Source organism: Procambarus clarkii, chromosome 3 (assembly GCF_040958095.1).
Source record: "Procambarus clarkii isolate CNS0578487 chromosome 3, FALCON_Pclarkii_2.0, whole genome shotgun sequence".
Lineage (NCBI taxonomy): Eukaryota > Metazoa > Arthropoda > Malacostraca > Decapoda > Cambaridae > Procambarus > Procambarus clarkii.
In genome coordinates this window covers 8,281,447-8,296,774 of record NC_091152.1, presented here as the reverse complement: position 1 = coordinate 8,296,774, position 15,328 = coordinate 8,281,447, and the positions used below count along the sequence as shown (strand labels likewise).

At 47.6% G+C, this 15,328-nt stretch overlaps 1 protein-coding gene across 5 annotated transcripts in view; it reads right to left on the bottom strand.

Annotated features, from left to right (window-relative positions):
* LOC123749951 (serine/threonine-protein phosphatase 6 regulatory ankyrin repeat subunit C-like) overlaps positions 1-15,328 on the bottom strand; it is a 253,678-nt gene that overhangs the window by 143,632 nt on the left and 94,718 nt on the right. The gene's annotated exons all lie outside the window — the stretch shown is intronic.

Below are 15,328 nucleotides of genomic sequence, written 5' to 3'. Positions count from 1 at the left end.
CCGGTGCTGCCAGAGTTAAGAACAGTTGCCGCCAGAGTTAAGAAAAGTTGCCGCCAGAGTTAACAACAATGGCTGCCAGAGTTAAGAACAGTTGCCGCAATAGTTAAGAACAGTGACTGCCAGAGTTAAGAACAGTTGCCGACAGAGTTAAGAACAGTAGCCGCCAGAGTTAAGAACAGTTGCCGCCAGAGTTATGAACAGTGGCGGCCAGAGTTAAGTACAGTGGATGCAAGAGTTAAGAACAGTTCCCGCCAGAGAAAAGAACAGTTGCTGCCAGAGATAAGAACTGTTGCTTCCAGAGTTAAGAACAGTGTCTGCCAGAGTTAGGAACAGTTGCTGCCAGAGTTAAAAACAGCGGCTGTCAGAGTTAAGAACAGTTTCCGCCAAAGTTAAGAACAATTGCCGATAGAGTTAAGAACAGTGGCTGCCTGATTTAGGAATAGTTAACGCCAGAGTTAAGAACAGTGGCTGCTAGAGTTAAGAACAGATGCCACCAGAGTTAGGAAAAGTGGCGGCCAGAGTTAAGAAGAGTTACCACCAGAGTTAAGAACAGTGGCGGCTAGAGTTAAGAACAGTTACCGCCAGAGTTAAGAACAGTGGCTGCCAGAGTTAAGAACAGCGGTCGCCAGAGGTAAGAACAGTGGCCTTCTGAGTTGAGAACAGTGTCCGCCAGAGTTAAGAACAGTAGCCGCCAGAGCTAAGAACACTAGCCGCTAGAGTTAAGAACAGTGGCCGCCAGTGTTAAGAACAGTAGCCTCCAGAGTTGAGAACAGTGGCCGCCAGATTAAAGAACATTGGCCGCCAATGTTAAAAACAGTGGTTGCCAGAATTAAGAACATTGACCGCAATAGTTAAGAACAGTGGGTTAAGAACAGTTGCCACCAGAGAAAAGAGCATCGGCTGTCAGAGTTAAGAACAGTGGTCACCAGAGTAAAGAACATTAGCGGTCAGAGTTAAGAACAGTTTCCGCCAGAGTTAAAATCAGTGGCCGCATTAGTTAAGAACAGTGGCTCTCAGAGTTAAGAACAGTGGTCACCAGAGTAAAGAACAGTGGTCACCAGAGAAAAGAACAGTTACCGCCTTAGTTAAGAACAGCGGTCACCAGAGTTAAGAACAGTGGTCGCTAGAGTTAAGAACAGTGGCCACCAGAATTAAGAACAGTTACCTCCAGAGTTAAGAACAGTAGCCGTCGGAGTTAAGAAGAGTGGCCGCGAGAGTTAAGATCAGTGGCCGCCAGAATTAAGAACATTGGCTGCCAGAGTTAACAAAAGTGGCCCACAGAGTTAAGATCAATGGTTGCCAGAGTTAAGAACATTTGCCGCCAGAGTTAAGAACAGTTGCCGCCAGAGTTAAGTACTGTGGCTGCCAGAGTTAAGAACAGTTGCCGCCAGAGTTAAGAACAGTGGCAGCCAGAGTTAAGAACAGTTTCCGCCAGAGTTAAGAACAGTGTCTGCCAGAGTTAAGAACCTTTTCTGCCAGAGTTAAGAACAGTTGCCGCCAGAGTTAAGAAAAGTTGCCGCCAGAGTTAAGAATTATGGCTGCCAGAGTTAAGAACAGTTGCCGCAATAGATAAGAACAGTGGCTGCCAGAGTTAGGAAAAGTTGCTGCAAGAGTTAAGAACAGTTGCCGTTAGAGTTAAGAACAGTGGCGGCCAGAGTTAAGAACAGTCGCAGCCAGAGTTAAGAACAGTGGCGGCCAGAGTTAAGTACAGTGGCCGCCAAAGTTAAGAACAGTGGCGGCCTCAGTTAAGTACAGTGGCTGCCAGAGTTAAGAACAGTTGCCGCCAGTGTTAAGAAAAGTTGCCGCTAGAGTCAAGAACAGTTGCCGCCAGACTTAAGTACAGTGGCTGCCAGAGTTAAGAACAGTTGCCGCCAGAGTTAAGAACAGTGGCAGCCAGAGTTAAGAACAGTTTCCGCCAGAGTTAAGAACAGTGTCTGCCAGAGTTAAGAACCGTTGCTGCCAGAGTTAAGAACAGTTGCCGACAGAGTTAAGAAAAGTTGCCCCCAGAGTTAAGAACAATGGCTGCCAGAGTTAAGAACAGTGACTGACAGAGTTAGGAACAGTTGCTGCAAGAGTTAAGAACAGTTGCCGACAGAGTTAAGAACAGTGGCGGCCAGAGTTAAGAACAGTTGCCGCCAGAGTTAAGAACAGTGGCGGCCAGAGTTAAGTACAGTGGATGCCAGAATTAAGAACAGTTGCCGCCAGAGTTAAGAACAGTTGCTGCCAGAGATAAGAACTGTTGCTGCCAGAGTTAAGAACAGTGTCTGCCAGAGTTAGGAACAGTTGCTGCCAGAGTTAAAAACAGTGGCGGTCAGAGTTAAGAACAGTTGCCGCCAAAGTTAAGAACAATTGCCGCTAGAGTTAAGGACAGTGGCTGCCAGATTTAGGAACAGTGGCCGCCAGAGTTAGGAACAGTGGCCGCCAGAGTTAGGAACAGTGGCTGCCAGAGTTAAGAACACTGGCTGCAATAGTTAGGAAGAGTGGCTGCCAGAGTTAAGAACAGTAGCCACTAGAGTTAAGAACAGTGGCTGCGAGAGTAAAGAACAGTTGCCGCCAGAGTTAAGAACAGTGGCTGCCAGAGTTAAGTACAGTGGCCGCCAGAGTTAAGAACAGTGGCGCATAGAGTTAAGTACAGTGGCTGCCAGAGTTAAGAACAGTTGCCGCCAGTGTTAAGAACAGTTGCCGCTAGAGTAAAGAACAGTTGCCGCCAGACTTAAGTACAGTGGCTGCCAGAGTTAAGAACAGTTGCCGCCAGAGTTAAGAACAGTGGCAGCCAGAGTTAAGAACAGTTTCCGCCAGAGTTAAGAACAGTGTCTGCCAGAGTTAAGAACCGTTGCTGCCAGAGTTAAGAACAGTTGCCGACAGAGTTAAGAAAAGTTGCCCCCAGAGTTAAGAACAATAGCTGCCAGAGTTAAGAACAGTGACTGACAGAGTTAGGAACAGTTGCTGCCAGAGTTAAGAACAGTTGCCGACAGAGTTAAGAACAGTGGCGGCCAGAGTTAAGTACAGTGGATGCCAGAATTAAGAACAGTTGCCGCCAGAGTTAAGAGCAGTTGCTGCCAGAGATAAGAACTGTTGCCGCCAGAGTTAAGAACAGTGTCTGCCAGAGTTAGGAACAGTTGCTGCCAGAGTTAAAAACAGTGGCTGTCAGAGTTAGGAACAGTTGCCGCCAAAGTTAAGAACAATTGCCGCCAGAGTTAAGAACAGTGGCTGCCAGATTTAGGAACAGTGGCCGCCAGAGTTAGGAAGAGTGGCTGCCAGAGTTAAGAACACTGGCTGCAAGAGTAAGGAAGAGTGGCTGCCAGAGTTAGGAACAGTAGCCACTAGAGTTAAGAACAATGGCTGCGAGAGTAAAGAACAGTTACCGCCAGAGTTAAGAACCGTGGCTGCCAGAGTTAAGAACAGCGGTCGCCAGAGGTAAGAACAGTGGCCTTCTGAGTTGACAACAGTGGCCGCCAGTGTTAAGAACAGTGGCCGAACGAGTTAAGAACAGTAGCCGCCAGAGCTAAGAACAGTAGCCGCCAGAGTTAAGAACAGTGGCTGCCAGTGTTAAGATCAGTGGCCTCCAGAGTTGAGAACAGTGGCCGCCGGAATAAAGAACATTGGCCGCCAAAGTTAAAAACAGTGGTCGCCAGAGTTAAGAACAGTGACCGCAATAGTTAAGAACAGTGGGATAAGAACAGTTGCCACCAGAGAAAAGAGCATCGGCTGTCAGAGTTAGGAACAGTGGTCACCAGAGTAAAGAACATTAGCGGTCATAGTTAAGAATAGTTTCCGCCAGAGTTAAAATCAGTGGCCGCATTAGTTAAGAACAGTGGCCGCTTGAGTGAAGAACAGTGGCACTCAGAGTTAAGAACAGTGGTCACCAGAGTAAAGAACAGTGGCCGGAGAGTTAAGAACAGTGGTCACCAGAGTTAAGAACAGTGGCAGCCAGAGTTAAGAACAGTTACCGACTTAGTTAAGTACAGCGGCCACCAGAGTTAAGAACAGCAGTCGCCAGAGTTAAGAACAGTGGCCACCAGAAATAAGAACAGTTACCTCCAGAGTTAAGAACAGTAGCCGTCGGAGTTAAGAACAGTTGCCGCCAGAGTTAAGAACAGTGGCAGCCAGAGTTAAGAACAGTTTCCCCCAGAGTTAAGAACAGTGTTTGCCAGAGTTAAGAACCGTTGCTGCCAGAGTTAAGAACAGTTGCCGCCAGAGTTAAGAAAAGTTGCGGCCAGAGTTAAGAATTATGGCTGCCAGAGTTAAGAACAGTTGCCGCAATAGATAAGAACAGTGGCTGCCAGAGTTAGGAAAAGTTGCTGCAAGAGTTAAGAACAGTGGCGGCCAGAGTTAAGAACAGTCGCCGCCAGAGTTAAGAGCAGTGGCGGCCAGAGTTAAGTACAGTGGCCGCCAGAGTTAAGAACCGTGGCTTCTAGAGTTAAGTACAGTGGCTGCCAGAGTTAAGAACAGTGGCCGCCAGTGTTAAGAACAGTTGCCGCTAGAGTCAAGAACAGTTGCCGCCAGACTTAAGTACAGTGGCTGCCAGAGTTAAGAACAGTTGCCGCCAGAGTTAAGAACAGTGGCAGCCAGAGTTAAGAACAGTTGCCGACAGAGTTAAGAAAAGTTGCCCCCAGAGTTAAGAACAATGGCTGCCAGAGTTAGGAACAGTGACTGACAGAGTTAGGAACAGTTGCTGCAAGAGTTAAGAACAGTTGCCGACAGAGTTAAGAACAGTGGCGGCCTGAGTTAAGAACAGTTGCCGCCAGAGTTAAGAACAGTGGCGGCCAGAGTTAAGTACAGTGGATGCCAGAATTAAGAACATTTGCCGCCAGAGTTAAGAACAGTTGCTGCCAGAGATAAGAACTGTTGCCGCCAGAGTTAAGAACAGTGTCTGCCAGAGTTAGGAACAGTTGCTGCCAGAGTTAAAAACAGTGGCTGTCAGAGTTAAGAACAGTTGCTTCCAAAGTTAAGAACAATTGCCGCCAGAGTTAAGGACAGTGGCTGCCAGATTTAGGAACAGTGACCGCCAGAGTTAGGAACAGTGGCTGCCAGAGTTAAAAACACTGGCTGCAATAGTTAGGAAGAGTGGCTGCCAGAGTTAAGAACAGTAGCCACTAGAGTTAAGAACAGTGGCCACCAGAAATAAGAACAGTTACCTCCAGAGTTAAGAACAGTAGACGTCGGAGTTAAGAATAGTTGCCGCCAGAGTTAAGAACAGTGGCAGCCAGAGTTAAGAACAGTTTCCCCCAGAGTTAAGAACAGTGTCTGCCAGAGTTAAGAACCGTTGCTGCCAGAGTTAAGAACAGTTGCCGCCAGAGTTAAGAAAAGTTGCCGCCAGAGTTAAGAATTATGGCTGCCAGAGTTAAGAATTATGGCTGCCAGAGTTAAGAACAGTTCCGAAATAGATAAGAACAGTGGCTGCCAGAGTTAGGAAAAGTTGCTGCAAGAGTTAAGAACAGTTGCCGTTAGAGTTAAGAACAGTGGCGGCCAGAGTTAAGTACAGTGGCCGCCAAAGTTAAGAACAGTGGCGGCCACAGTTAAGTACAGTGGCTGCCAGAGTTAAGAACAGTTGCCGCCAGTGTTAAGAACAGGTGCCGCTAGAGTCAAGAACAGTTGCCGCCAGACTTAAGTACAGTGGCTTCCAGAGTTAAGAACAGTTTCCGCCAGAGTTAAGAACAGTGTCTGCCAGAGTTAAGAACCGTTGCTGCCAGAGTTAAGAACAGTTGCCGACAGAGTTAAGAAAAGTTGCCCCCAGAGTTAAGAACAATGGCTGCCAGAGTTAAGAACAGTGACTGACAGAGTTAGGAACAGTTGCTGCAAGAGTTAAGAACAGTTGCCGACAGAGTTAAGAACAGTGGCGGCCAGAGTTAAGAACAGTTGCCGCCAGAGTTAAGAACAGTGGCGGCCAGAGTTAAGTACAGTGGATGCCAGAATTAAGAACAGTTGCCGCCAGAGTTAAGAACAGTTGCTGCCAGAGATAAGAACTGTTGCTGCCAGAGTTAAGAACAGTGTCTGCCAGAGTTAGGAACAGTTGCTGCCAGAGTTAAAAACAGTGGCTGTCAGAGTTAAGAACAGTTGCCGCCAAAGTTAAGAACAATTGCCGCTAGAGTTAAGGACAGTGGCTGCCAGATTTAGGAACAGTGGCCGCCAGAGTTAGGAACAGTGGCCGCCAGAGTTAGGAACAGTGGCTGCCAGAGTTAAGAACACTGGCTGCAATAGTTAGGAAGAGTGGCTGCCAGAGTTAAGAACAGTAGCCACTAGAGTTAAGAACAGTGGCTGCGAGAGTAAAGAACAGTTACCGCCAGAGTTAAGAACCGTGGCAGCCAGAGTTAAGAACAGCGGTCGCCAGAGGTAAGAACAGTGGCCTTCTGAGTTGACAACAGTGGCCGCCAGTGTTAAGAACAGTGGCCGAACGAGTTAAGAACAGTAGCCGCCAGAGTTAAGAACAGTGGCCGCCAATGTTAAGATCAGTGGCCTCCAGAGTTGAGAACAGTGGCCGCCGGAATAAAGAACATTGGCCGCCAAAGTTAAAAACAGTGGTCGCCAGAGTTAAGAACAGTGACCGCAATAGTTAAGAACAGTGGGATAAGAACAGTGGCCACCAGAGAAAAGAGCATCGGGTGTCAGAGTTAGGAACAGTGGTAACCAGAGTAAAGAACATTAGCGGTCATAGTTAAGAATAGTTTCCGCCAGAGTTAAAATCAGTGGCCGCATTAGTTAAGAACAGTGGCCGCTTGAGTGAAGAACAGTGGCACTCAGAGTTAAAAACAGTGGTCACCAGAGTAAAGAACAGTGGCCGCCAGAGTTAAGAACAGTGGTCACCAGAGTTAAGAACAGTGGCAACCAGAGTTAAGAACAGTTACCGCCTGAGTTAAGAACAGCGGCCACCAGAGTTAAGAACAGCAGTCGCCAGAGTTAAGAACAGTGGCCACCAGAAATAAGAACAGTTACCTCCAGAGTTAAGAACAGTAGCCGTCGGAGTTAAGAACATTTGCCGCTAGAGTTAAGAACAGTGGCAGCCAGAGTTAAGAACAGTTTCCGCCAGAGTTAAGAACAGTGTCTGCCAGAGTTAAGAACCGTTGCTGCCAGAGTTAAGAACAGTTGCCGCCAGAGTTAAGAAAAGTTGCCACCAGAGTTAAGAATTATGGCTGCCAGAGTTAAGAACAGTTGCCGCAATAGATAAGAACAGTGGCTGCCAGAGTTAGGAAAAGTTGCTGCAAGAGTTAAGAACAGTTGCCGCCAGAGTTAAGAACAGTGGCTGCCAGAGTTAAGTACAGTGGCCGCCAGAGTTAAGAACAGTGGCGCCCAGAGTTAAGTACAGTGGCTGCCAGAGTTAAGAACAGTTGCCGCCAGTGTTAAGAACAGTTGCCGCTAGAGTAAAGAACAGTTGCCGCCAGACTTAAGTACAGTGGCTGCCAGAGTTAAGAACAGTTGCCGCCAGAGTTAAGAACAGTGGCAGCCAGAGTTAAGAACAGTTTCCGCCAGAGTTAAGAACAGTGTCTGCCAGAGTTAAGAACCGTTGCTGCCAGAGTTAAGAACAGTTGCCGACAGAGTTAAGAAAAGTTGCCCCCAGAGTTAAGAACAATAGCTGCCAGAGTTAAGAACAGTGACTGACAGAGTTAGGAACAGTTGCTGCCAGAGTTAAGAACAGTTGCCGACAGAGTTAAGAACAGTGGCGGCCAGAGTTAGGAACAGTTGCCGCCAGAGTTAAGAACAGTGGCGGGTAGAGTTTAGTACAGTGGATGCCAGAATTAAGAACAGTTGCCGCCAGAGTTAAGAGCAGTTGCTGCCAGAGATAAGAACTGTTGCCGCCAGAGTTAAGAACAGTGTCTGCCAGAGTTAGGAACAGTTGCTGCCAGAGTTAAAAACAGTGGCTGTCAGAGTTAGGAACAGTTGCCGCCAAAGTTAAGAACAATTGCCGCCAGAGTTAAGAACAGTGGCTGCCAGATTTAGGAACAGTGGCCGCCAGAGTTAGGAAGAGTGGCTGCCAGAGTTAAGAACACTGGCTGCAAGAGTAAGGAAGAGTGGGTGCCAGAGTTAGGAACAGTAGCCACTAGAGTTAAGAACAATGGCTGCGAGAGTAAAGAACAGTTACCGCCAGAGTTAAGAACCGTGGCTGCCAGAGTTAAGAACAGCGGTCGCCAGAGGTAAGAACAGTGGCCTTCTGAGTTGACAACAGTGGCCGCCAGTGTTAAGAACAGTGGCCGAACGAGTTAAGAAGAGTAGCCGCCAGAGCTAAGAACAGTAGCCGCCAGAGTTAAGAACAGTGGCTACCAGTGTTAAGATCAGTGGCCTCCAGAGTTGAGAACAGTGGCCGCCGGAATAAAGAACATTGGCCGCCAAAGTTAAAAACAGTGGTCGCCAGAGTTAAGAACAGTGACCGCAATAGTTAAGAACAGTGGGATAAGAACAGTTGCCACCAGAGAAAAGAGCATCGGCTGTCAGAGTTAGGAACAGTGGTCACCAGAGTAAAGAACATTAGCGGTCATAGTTAAGAATAGTTTCCGCCAGAGTTAAAATCAGTGGCCGCATTAGTTAAGAACAGTGGCCGCTTGAGTGAAGAACAGTGGCACTCAGAGTTAAGAACAGTGGTCACCAGAGTAAAGAACAGTGGCCGCCAGAGTTAAGAACAGTGGTCACCAGAGTTAAGAACAGTGGCAGCCAGAGTTAAGAACAGTTACCGACTTAGTTAAGAACAGCGGCCACCAGAGTTAAGAACAGCAGTCGCCAGAGTTAAGAACAGTGGCCACCAGAAATAAGAACAGTTACCTCCAGAGTTAAGAACAGTAGCCGTCGAAGTTAAGAACAGTTGCCGCCAGAGTTAAGAACAGTGGCAGCCAGAGTTAAGAACAGTTTCCCCCAGAGTTAAGAACAGTGTTTGCCAGAGTTAAGAACCGTTGCTGCCAGAGTTAAGAACAGTTGCCGCCAGAGTTAAGAAAAGTTGCGGCCAGAGTTAAGAATTATGGCTGCCAGAGTTAAGAACAGTTGCCGCAATAGATAAGAACAGTGGCTGCCAGAGGTAGGAAAAGTTGCTGCAAGAGTTAAGAACAGTTGCCGTTAGAGTTAAGAACAGTGGCGGCCAGAGTTAAGAACAGTCGCCGCCAGAGTTAAGAGCAGTGGCGGCCAGAGTTAAGTACAGTGGCCACCAGAGTTAAGAACCGTGGCTTCTAGAGTTAAGTACAGTGGCTGCCAGAGTTAAGAACAGTGGCCGCCAGTGTTAAGAACAGTTGCCGCTAGAGTCAAGAACAGTTGCCGCCAGACTTAAGTACAGTGGCTGCCAGAGTTAAGAACAGTTGCCGCCAGAGTTAAGAACAGTGGCAGCCAGAGTTAAGAACAGTTTCCGCCAGAGTTAAGAACAGTGTCTGCCAGAGTTAAGAACCGTTGCTGCCCGAGTTAAGAACAGTTGCCGACAGAGTTAAGAAAAGTTGCCCCCAGAGTTAAGAACAATGGCTGCCAGAGTTAAGAACAGTGACTGACAGAGTTAGGAACAGTTGCTGCAAGAGTTAAGAACAGTTGCCGACAGAGTTAAGAACAGTGGCGGCCAGAGTTAAGAACAGTTGCCGCCAGAGTTAAGAACAGTCGCCGCCAGAGTTAAGAACAGTGGCGGCCAGAGTTAAGTACAGTGGCCGCCAAAGTTAAGAACAGTAGCGGCCAGAGTTAAGTACAGTGGCTGCCAGAGTTAAGAACAGTTGCCGCCAGTGTTAAGAACAGTTGCCGCTAGAGTCAAGAACAGTTGCCGCCAGACTTAAGTACAGGGGCTGCCAGAGTTAAGAACAGTTGCCGCCAGAGTTAAGAACAGTGGCAGCCAGAGTTAAGAACAGTTTCCGCCAGAGTTAAGAACAGTGTCTGCCAGAGTTAAGAACCGTTGCTGCCAGAGTTAAGAACAGTTGCCGGCAGAGTTAAGAAAAGTTGCCCCCAGAGTTAAGAACAATGGCTGCCAGAGTTAAGAACAGTGACTGACAGAGTTAGGAACAGTTGCTGCAAGAGTTAAGAACAGTTGCCGACAGAGTTAAGAACAGTGGCGGCTTGAGTTAAGAACAGTTGCCGCCAGAGTTAAGAACAGTGGCGGCCAGAGTTAAGTACAGTGGATGCCAGAATTAAGAACATTTGCCGCCAGAGTTAAGAACAGTTGCTGCCAGAGATAAGAACTGTTGCCGCCAGAGTTAAGAACAGTGTCTGCCAGAGTTAGGAACAGTTGCTGCCAGAGTTAAAAACAGTGGCTGTCAGAGTTAAGAACAGTTGCTTCCAAAGTTAAGAACAATTGCCGCCAGAGTTAAGGACAGTGGCTGCCAGATTTAGGAACAGTGGCCGCCAGAGTTAGGAACAGTGGCTGCCAGAGTTAAGAACAGTTGCCGACAGAGTTAAGAAAAGTTGCCCCCAGAGTTAAGAACAATGGCTGCCAGAGTTAAGAACAGTGACTGACAGAGTTAGGAACAGTTGCTGCAAGAGTTAAGAACAGTTGCCGACAGAGTTAAGAAAAGTTGCCCCCAGAGTTAAGAACAATGGCTGCCAGAGTTAAGAACAGTGACTGACAGAGTTAGGAACAGTTGCTGCAAGAGTTAAGAACAGTTGCCGACAGAGTTAAGAACAGTGGCGGCTTGAGTTAAGAACAGTTGCCGCCAGAGTTAAGAACAGTGGCGGCCAGAGTTAAGTACAGTGGATGCCAGAATTAAGAACATTTGCCGCCAGAGTTAAGAACAGTTGCTGCCAGAGATAAGAACTGTTGCCGCCAGAAATAAGAACAGTGTCTGCCAGAGTTAGGAACAGTTGCTGCCAGAGTTAAAAACAGTGGCTGTCAGAGTTAAGAACAGTTGCTTCCAAAGTTAAGAACAATTGCCGCCAGAGTTAAGGACAGTGGCTGCCAGATTTAGGAACAGTGACCGCCAGAGTTAGGAACAGTGGCTGCCAGAGTTAAAAACACTGGCTGCAATAGTTAGGAAGAGTGGCTGCCAGAGTTAAGAACAGTAGCCACTAGAGTTAAGAACAGTGGCCACCAGAAATAAGAACAGTTACCTCCAGAGTTAAGAACAGTAGACGTCGGAGTTAAGAATAGTTGCCGCCAGAGTTAAGAACAGTGGCAGCCAGAGTTAAGAACAGTTTCCCCCAGAGTTAAGAACAGTGTCTGCCAGAGTTAAGAACCGTTGCTGCCAGAGTTAAGAACAGTTGCCGCCAGAGTTAAGAAAAGTTGCCGCCAGAGTTAAGAATTATGGCTGCCAGAGTTAAGAATTATGGGTGCCAGAGTTAAGAACAGTTGCCGAAATAGATAAGAACAGTGGCTGCCAGAGTTAGGAAAAGTTGCTGCAAGAGTTAAGAACAGTTGCCGTTAGAGTTAAGAACAGTGGCGGCCAGAGTTAAGAACAGTCGCTGCCAGAGTTAAGAGCAGTGGCGGCCAGAGTTAAGTACAGTGGCCGCCAGAGTTAAGAACCGTGGCTTCTAGAGTTAAGTACAGTGGCTGCCAGAGTTAAGAACAGTGGCCGCCAGTGTTAAGAACAGTTGCCGCTAGAGTCAAGAACAGTTGCCGCCAGACTTAAGTACAGTGGCTACCAGAGTTAAGAACAGTTGCCGCCAGAGTTAAGAACAGTGGCAGCCAGAGTTAAGAACAGTTTCCGCCAGAGTTAAGAACAGTGTCTGCCAGAGTTAAGAACCGTTGCTGCCCGAGTTAAGAACAGTTGCCGACAGAGTTAAGAAAAGTTGCCCCCAGAGTTAAGAACAATGGCTGCCAGAGTTAAGAACAGTGACTGACAGAGTTAGGAACAGTTGCTGCAAGAGTTAAGAACAGTTGCCGACAGAGTTAAGAACAGTGGCGGCCAGAGTTAAGAACAGTTGCCGCCAGAGTTAAGAACAGTCGCCGCCAGAGTTAAGAACAGTGGCGGCCAGAGTTAAGTACAGTGGCCGCCAAAGTTAAGAACAGTGGCGGCCAGAGTTAAGTACAGTGGCTGCCAGAGTTAAGAACAGTTGCCGCCAGTGTTAAGAACAGTTGCCGCTAGAGTCAAGAACAGTTGCCGCCAGACTTAAGTACAGTGGCTGCCAGAGTTAAGAACAGTTGCCGCCAGAGTTAAGAACAGTGGCAGCCAGAGTTAAGAACAGTTTCCGCCAGAGTTAAGAACAGTGTCTGCCAGAGTTAAGAACCGTTGCTGCCAGAGTTAAGAACAGTTGCCGACAGAGTTAAGAAAAGTTGCCCCCAGAGTTAAGAACAATGGCTGCCAGAGTTAAGAACAGTGACTGACAGAGTTAGGAACAGTTGCTGCAAGAGTTAAGAACAGTTGCCGACAGAGTTAAGAACAGTGGCGGCCAGAGTTAAGAACAGTTGCCGCCAGAGTTAAGAACAGTGGCGGCCAGAGTTAAGTACAGTGGATGCCAGAATTAAGAACAGTTGCCGCCAGAGTTAAGAACAGTTGCTGCCAGAGATAAGAACTGTTGCCGCCAGAGTTAAGAACAGTGTCTGCCAGAGTTAGGAACAGTTGCTGCCAGAGTTAAAAACAGTGGCTGTCAGAGTTAAGAACAGTTGCCGGCAAAGTTAAGAACAATTGCCGCCAGAGTTAAGGACAGTGGCTGCCAGATTTAGGAACAGTGGCCGCCAGAGTTAGGAACAGTGGCTGCCAGAGTTAAGAACACTGGCTGCAATAGTTAGGAAGAGTGGCTGCCAGAGTTAAGAACAGTAGCCACTAGAGTTAGGAAGAGTGGCTGCCAGAGTTAAGAACAGTAGCCACTAGAGTTAAGAACAGTGGCTGCGAGAGTAAAGAACAGTTACCGCCAGAGTTAAGAACCGTGGCAGCCAGAGTTAAGAACAGCGGTCGACAGAGGTAAGAACAGTGGCCTTCTGAGTTGACAACAGTGGCCGCCAGTGTTAAGAACAGTGGCCGAACGAGTTAAGAACAATAGCCGCCAGAGTTAAGAACAGTGGCCGCCAGTATTAAGATCTGTGGCCTTCAGAGTTGAGAACAGTGGCCGCCGGAATAAACAACATTGGCCGCCAAAGTTAAAAACAGTGGTCGCCAGAGTTAAGAACAGTGACCGCAATAGTTAAGAACAGTGGGATAAGAACAGTGGCCACCAGAGAAAAGAGCATTAGCGGTCATAGTTAAGAATAGTTTCCGCCAGAGTTAAAATCAGTGGCCGCATTAGTCAAGAACAGTGGCCGCTTGAGTGAAGAATAGTGGCACTCAGAGTTAAGAACAGTGGTCACCAGAGTAAAGAACAGTGGCCGCCAGAGTTAAGAACAGTGGTCACCAGAGTTAAGAACAGTGGCAACCAGAGTTAAGAACAGTTACTGCCTGAGTTAAGAACAGCGGCCACCAGAGTTAAGAACAGCAGTCGCCAGAGTTAAGAACAGTGGCCACCAGAAATAAGAACAGTTACCTCCAGAGTTAAGAACAGTAGCCGTCGGAGTTAAGAACAGCTGCCGCCAGAGTTAAGAACAGTGGCAGCCAGAGTTAAGAACAGTTTCCGCCAGAGTTATGAACAGTGTCTGCCAGAGTTAAGAACCGTTGCTGCCAGAGTTAAGAACAGTTGCCGCCAGAGTTAAGAAAAGTTGCCACCAGAGTTAAGAATTATGGCTGCCAGAGTTAAGAACACTTGCCGCAATAGATAAGAACAGTGGCTGCCAGAGTTAGGAAAAGTTGCTGCAAGAGTTAAGAACAGTTGCCGCCAGAGTTAAGAACAGTGGCCGCCAGAGTTAAGTACAGTGGCCGCCAGAGTTAAGAACAGTGGCGGCCAGAGTTAAGTACAGTGGCTGCCAGAGTTAAGAACAGTTGCCGCCAGTGTTAAGAACAGTTGCCGCTAGAGTCAAGAACAGTTGCCGCCAGACTTAAGTACAGTGGCTGCCAGAGTTAAGAACAGTTGCCGCCAGAGTTAAGAACAGTGGCAGCCAGAGTTAAGAACAGTTTCCGCCAGAGTTAAGAACAGTGTCTGCCAGATTTAGGAACAGTGGCTGCCAGAGTTAAGAACAGTAGCCGAAAGAATTAAGAACAGTGACCGCCAGAGTTAAGAACAGGGGCCTCCAGAGTTAAGAACCGTGGCCGACAGAGTTAAGAACATTAGCCGCCAGAGTTAAGAACAGTTGCCGCCAGAGTTATGAACAGTGGCGGCCAGAGTTAAGTACAGTGGATGCAAGAGTTAAGAACAGTTCCCGCCAGAGAAAAGAACAGTTGCTGCCAGAGATAAGAACTGTTGCTTCCAGAGTTAAGAACAGTGTCTGCCAGAGTTAGGAACAGTTGCTGCCAGAGTTAAAAACAGCGGCTGTCAGAGTTAAGAACAGTTGCCGCCAAAGTTAAGTACAATTGCCTCCAGAGTTAAGAACAGTGGCTGCCTGATTTAGGAATAGTTAACGCCAGAGTTAAGAACAGTGGCTGCTAGAGTTAAGAACAGATGCCACCAGAGTTAGGAAAAGTGGCGGCCAGAGTTAAGAAGAGTTACCACCAGAGTTAAGAACAGTGGCGGCTAGAGTTAAGAACAGTTACCGCCAGAGTTAAGAACAGTGGCTGCCAGAGTTAAGAACAGCGGTCGCCAGAGGTAAGAACAGTGGCCTTCTGAGTTGAGAACAGTGTCCGCCAGAGTTAAGAACAGTAGCCGCCAGAGCTAAGAACACTAGCCGCTAGAGTTAAGAACAGTGGCCGCCAGTGTTAAGAACAGTAGCCTCCAGAGTTGAGAACAGTGGCCGCCAGATTAAAGAACATTGGCCGCCAATGTTAAAAACAGTAGTTGCCAGAATTAAGAACATTGACCGCAATAGTTAAGAACAGTGGGTTAAGAACAGTTGCCACCAGAGAAAAGAGCATCGGCTGTCAGAGTTAAGAACAGTGGTCACCAGAGTAAAGAACATTAGCGGTCAGAGTTAAGAACAGTTTCCGCCAGAGTTAAAATCAGTGGCCGCATTAGTTAAGAACAGTGGCTCTCAGAGTTAAGAACAGTGGTCACCAGAGTAAAGAACAGTGGTCACCAGAGAAAAGAACAGTTACCGCCTTAGTTAAGAACAGCGGTCACCAGAGTTAAGAACAGTGGTCGCAAGAGTTAAGAACAGTGGCCACCAGAATTAAGAACAGTTACCTCCAGAGTTAAGAACAGTAGCCGTCGGAGTTAAGAAGAGTGGCCGCGAGAGTTAAGATCAGTGGCCGCCAGAATTAAGAACATTGGCTGCCAGAGTTAACAAAAGTGGCCCACAGAGTTAAGATCAATGGTTGCCAGAGTTAAGAACATTTGCCGCCAGAGTTAAGAACAGTTGCCGCCAGAGTTAAGTACTGTGGCTGCAAGAGTTAAGAACAGTTGCCGCCAGAGTTAAGAACAGTGGCAGCCAGAGTTAAGAACAGTTTCCGCCAGAGTTAAGAACAGTGTCTGCCAGAGTTAAGAA